We start from the raw sequence: 6,000 nt of genomic DNA, 5'->3' as shown, positions 1-6,000 counted from the left end.
GTAATGTCTGGCTGATAATAAATTAAATATAAAAGTTAAAAGCCTCACCAAGATTTTCAAAAATTAAGAGAAAAGTTAAGCAGGTTTAATAGTTTACACTGGGATTGAACTTTGTACTCTCGCTATTTTAATGTTTACAGATTGTGGCACGATCTGTTTTTTTACCTTGGTTCATTGTTTCAGAGCGAGGGAAGTTATAATCATGTCAGTGAATTCTATTACAACAGTTAATTGGTATGGTTCAGAAGTGAAAACGACACAAAGTAGTTGTAGAAAATGTATTCTTAAATAGTTTGCAGTTATATTTGGGGTATGGGTTGAGGTGCTAGGGCTTCGTTATAAATTAATTACTGAAATAAATTACTGACATTGTAACAGGACGATTGACAAATTACTGACATTGTAACAGACAAGACAATTGGCACTACATGCCTTAGACTCTTGACACTTATATGTCTATTATGGTGAGTGTTTATCGTACCAGTTGGCACACGGGCTTCTTTTTACTGCACCATATGGCCACTGGCTTCTTTTGACATTTTGACAACCGACTTTTTACAGTACATGACAATTAATGTCAATTAAACGTTTGTCTCATTACAACAGACTGAAATGAACTGACACGCTCTACACAAAAACTTAAGTAACCCTATCACAAAATAGACATCTGCACCTAAACCGGCTGACGAAAGAAGCCCAGCACCTCCAAATTTCCCCAAATTGAAAAACCAAGAGTTGACTTCTATGTGGTCTTCTATAAGTACGACATTAGCTACATACTATGATGTAACACAACACGTAATTATAAATAAATATCTGTATAAATAAGCTGCTGTCATATTGAAAAATATACAAACGATAGTGCAACGTTTATAGTATCCTTGCAGGCATTGAAAACTCGAAATTTGTATATGTTAGAGGATTGTAATAACCTACATACTATACAAGTTAAACTCACCTTAAAGCACAGACTTAATGTCCCAGATTTTTGGCAGTCCATTTAACTCTGCTATGCAAGGGGACCATTCTGTCAAAACGTTTTCCGACAGATGATATACCTTCTGTAGCAATCACTACTCCAGCGTCCAATAATCTTAATAGCCGAACCGAGTATCCCGCAGGAAGCTGCAGCCGAAGCGCCACCAATGCGAAAACTATGCGTGTTAATGTTAATTTTGTTAGGCAAGCTTATTGTTAGAAATGAAGAAACAAACTTTCGGGTAACAAACATTCCCTCCCTAAACATGAACCAGGGCCCTACTTTAGTTCCTCTGAATGCTAGGTAAGGACAAAGACAGCCTCCATTTTTCGCTAGGCGAATCTTGCACCCTAGCCTAAACGGGTCTGTTTTAGAGCACTTAAGGTTAATTACAGCAGGTGAACCACACGTTGAAAAGGTGTGAGATGGTTTCTGTATCAAAAGTGAACGTGGATGGGCAAACATACTCTTACAACCTTTACAGGCCAAAAAATACTACTAAGATAAGACAAGTCCACATTGCTTTGTCGTGGTTGGAAAACAGAGTTTTTAATAAACATTATCATTTTACGCAGATCAGGTGGGGGTAATTGATAGTCTCTGAGAAGGAGAATTTGGATGAAATTTTCTAATGCCACGCAAAACATAATACAGGTGACCCGTGCCGGCTATATTCGTGTTAAAGCCACGTATTACACGTACTGAACACCGCGAAGATAGACTTTAATGGTAGCAAATTCGACGCGTCTTTCCAAATATGTCACAAACAGTTGAAGTGTTAATTTCTTCAGAGGAAAGGTAGGTACGGATGTAGCTTCTCAAATTTTTTTTAAACGAGAGATATCCTGACCAATATGTTGCCCTGGTGTTTGTTATAATGGACGAGTTTAAATAATGACTTTAATCTCTTTGAAGAGTTGTAGTATCGATGAAGGAATTGGTGTTGGATTTGCTTCGGCTTTTGGGCATAGACGTTTGAAGTGATCTTATGCAGATATTTTGTCTCGATTGCAGGTACAAACCTGCAATCGAGACAACAGCTGTAATGAAATCATCTAAATAATGTAAGAGATTTTTGACAAAATAAATCCACAATAATATCCACTTAGAATATCAGCAAATTTTTTAAAGATGAAAGGAGAGGAACGCCCACTAAAAGAAAAAACTACGTCAAAAAAGTATCTTCCCTTCCACTTATAACCTAATAGGCGCCTAATAACTTAGTATCACTAGGATGCACAATGTACGGTGTTAAAGCATGCTTTATGTCCAACTACGCCATGTAACAATTTCTACCCAACCTTTTAACCATTTCAACCGCATCGTCAAATGATGAGTAGGAAACCGAATAGTCCTTATTGGTAATGCCATCGTTAACTGAATGTCCATGTGGTGAAAAAAGGTATAATACCACTCGCACAGTCCCATTCTTTTTTGATGCAGCAACCAGGGGAGAACAATACAATTTAAATCGCCTCATCAACTTTGTTTTCATACTCTATGGAAGATTTGTTGTTACTTCTGCATGAGTTCAACTCATTGTCCTAAAACCAAGTTTGAATCCATATCTAAAACCTGATACAATAAACCGCACTAATGTTTTGTTTGGATGACCAGTCAAGAAACTCTCCAATACGTCAACTTTAACCGGGGTTGTGACAAGCGATTTTACAGGAAAAAATTCATTTGGTACTTGGCCTAGAGGACCTGAGTGTGCGATGGATTGCTGGGTGTCCTGACGATCCACAGGAAAAATGCCTGTGAGAGTAGGCGCATGGGGTAAATGTCCAACTGAGTCCTCTATTAAATTTTATGCACCGTGGTTGCTGGGATTTACTTCAAAACTGCTGGGTGACATTCCGAAACTGCTGCTTATCGGCCTTCCTAAACCGCCCACTTTGAGTGAGGCATTGGTTAGCGAAGTGCCCTTTTTCATTGCAGATAAAACATGCATAGCTCAACCTGGAGGATGTAGATAAAGATGATCCCCAAGCAACAGCACCCCTTTTGGCAACACAGGAGAACCTCTAAGGTGTTGGTTGTATAGCAGGTCATCGATAACATGCCACTCCTTGCCGGTATCATTTGCCAGATGCATTATGTGCAGTTGGTCAAAGGCATATACATATGACAAAATATACTGGTTGGCAAATTGGGCGATGTACGTCTGATATCTGACTAACTGCTGAGCTAAGTGTGGTGAGTACTGGAGCATACAACTAAAATAATAGCTCCGAGCCAAACTCCACAAAGCATAATCCTTAATACGAGACTTAGTTACATTTTTTCTACACACAGCTAATGTGGGTATGCCATCCACGGTACGCATCCTCATCTCGTACTCACCTCCATCATTCATGGGCAAGGACGACAAGGACGTTGAGTCATTGGGCGATGGAAGCAATAAATAGTCAGAATTTACATACTCACTGGCCTTAATTTTCTCTAAAATTCGCTTAGGAACTGGAGGGAGAGAAATTAATAAAGTTACCACCCCTGCAGACAAACACGAAGTAGCAAAAGTTAAAGCATTAATAGTGAGGTCAGCAACTGAACGACCTGTGACTGACACGCCATCTTTGAGATTGGCATGTGCCACAAAACCGGCTGTCGGAGATCGCTGGGGAGAATCACGAAAAGATGGCTAACTTGACTGTGGACGGTAAATCCAAGCTTCCTGCTGTGGCAGTATTTTTTGTTTTTTAAATTTGTTTTGAATCTCATTCCTCAAAAAAGACTTAAGTTCGTGTGCCAAATTATTTTTCTTCTTAAATTTAGCTTTTAAAGATTTTTTCTTTGTTTCTGAAGAGGAGCCATGTGATATGAAACTGATGTCTTCCTCACCGCCTTCTGCAGAATTCGCCTCGTACTCGTCGCATTTCTGTCGAAGGTTTTTGATATTGTGTTCTGGTAGGCTTTTTGCCTCCTGAATTTTTTTTTGAAACAAGGAATGTGATATCTTGCAATGTTTTACCTTCAGTTGAAATTTGAAAGGATTTCGCAAACATAGTTAGAGTTTCAAAGCCTAACTCTGACCACTCGTCAACAGTTCTAAGATGAGGCTCAGCCATCATTTCGTCGTATTTTTTAGATGACATTAAGTAATATGTAAATTGAGCAATTTCAGACCAATGTTAACAAGCAACCACATTCTGAATGTGTTTTGCCAAACGTCTGAACTGTTCAAGAGCAAGAGGCTTACTGTGTTTTACTCCATATATATACCCCTGCTTGTGGTATTGACCTATGACCTTAAGTAACAAGCTTAAGGCAGTCTATTTTTTGGATAAATTAAGATAGTGTTGACTATTAGTCATAGGTCACCAACACACTTGTAAAATTAATAATACAGAATGACAAAACACTAGTGAACCTGGTTAGCCTTATACTAGGAGTCAATGGAGACACACATTTCCTTCTGTAACCCCAATTAACATGTGCTAAACTTTTAGTTCCGCACCATTAAATTTTATGCTCATACAATTAGGAGGAGGCTTTATTTAAACAAGACTTTAAAATAATAGCATCTGTTAGTTCCCATGGACTTAATAGAACATACTAAACTAGTTGTTGGTCTGTGGAATAATTCACTGGTTTGCCCGTTCTTTTTATACCGCATTGCGTACGTCATGCTACTTGCGGTACCATTTTGCGTAACAGACAGACATACATATACGGTATTATAACACACACTAGCCGGTAAACCCGGCGTCGACGCCGGGGTAAGCCACAAGTGAAGGTGTGACCCAGCGTTGAAGATTCTGTGGGGCGCTTAATAAGAGTCGTAAACTGTGCCACACGGTGAGATGGAGCGCTTTGGTACAGGTATGCAGTATGTCCTAAATTAAGTGAAGCGCATACACCATTGTAATGTTGCGACTGTAACATATTTTTCAAAAAATAACTTTCCTGCAACAAAAGCTGAAATAAAAACAGGGTAAGCCACAAGTCAAGGTGTGACCATGCGTTGAACGCCCCGAGGAGTGCTTAATAAGAGTCGTAAACTGTGCCACACGGTCAGGTGGGTGCTTTGTGCAGTATGCCGTAAATCAAGTAAAGCGCATACACCATTATAGTGTTGCAACTGTCACATATTTTTCAGAAAGTAACTTTCCCGCAAGAAAAGCTAATAAAAACAGAGTTTACAAATCGTTGTTACTCCGTCATAGCAAAAACAATTAGTCAATATTATTTTATTTTGCGGAATAAGTTAAACAGTGGTAAACAGTGTTGCACACCCGTACAGACGTGATTCCCGAGAAAGTTTAAAAAATAATTGTCACAGTGGGCTGACCCCTTAGTACAGGTAAACCACATCACACATGCTCTAAGCGTAACAGCCTTTTCCAAAAAAACAGTCCATTGTTAACACTGAGTTTAACACTTAGTACAGGTAAAATGTGTCGCACATGTCGCACATTAATGGCATTTCCAAATTACTTCAGTTTAAATAAAAACACAGGAAACAGACCGTCGTTTAACAACACGGGATGGGCACATAGCACAGGTACTCTGTGTCTCATTAATAAACTTTTGACTTTTGCTAAATTTTTTATTACAGTAAAGTGGTAGCTAACTACTTAATTGCATTTAGTATGAGAAAGATTACTTAAAAATTCTGTTGCAGCCAACTGTATTTGGTTACTTTTACATTTTAGCTAGAGGTAGCTAACCCCAGTTTACAACCAAGTAAAAATCAGATTGGCAAAGTTAACACAAAAATCAGAAATGTTAGCTAACATCTACGTTGGTAGCCAGAATCTTAAAATTGGTTTTGTTTAAGATTAATATATGGCTAGAGAACGTGACAGTAAGAGGCAAATAAAACTAATACAAATCTTTAGGTGGCTGAATAGGTAGCTTAGCTAGTAGTTGGTAGCCAGAATCTTGAAATTGGTTTGTTTAAGATTGATATATGGCTAGAGAACATGACAGTAAGAGACAAATAGAACTAATACAAAGCTTTAGGTGTCAGGTGGCTGAGCTAGCTAGCTAGCTAACTTTAACATAAGGTGAATAAA

The sequence above is a fragment of the Hydractinia symbiolongicarpus genome, chromosome 2 (assembly GCF_029227915.1).
Source record: "Hydractinia symbiolongicarpus strain clone_291-10 chromosome 2, HSymV2.1, whole genome shotgun sequence".
Taxonomy (NCBI): Eukaryota; Metazoa; Cnidaria; class Hydrozoa; order Anthoathecata; family Hydractiniidae; genus Hydractinia; species Hydractinia symbiolongicarpus.
This window is presented reverse-complemented; position numbering follows the sequence as displayed.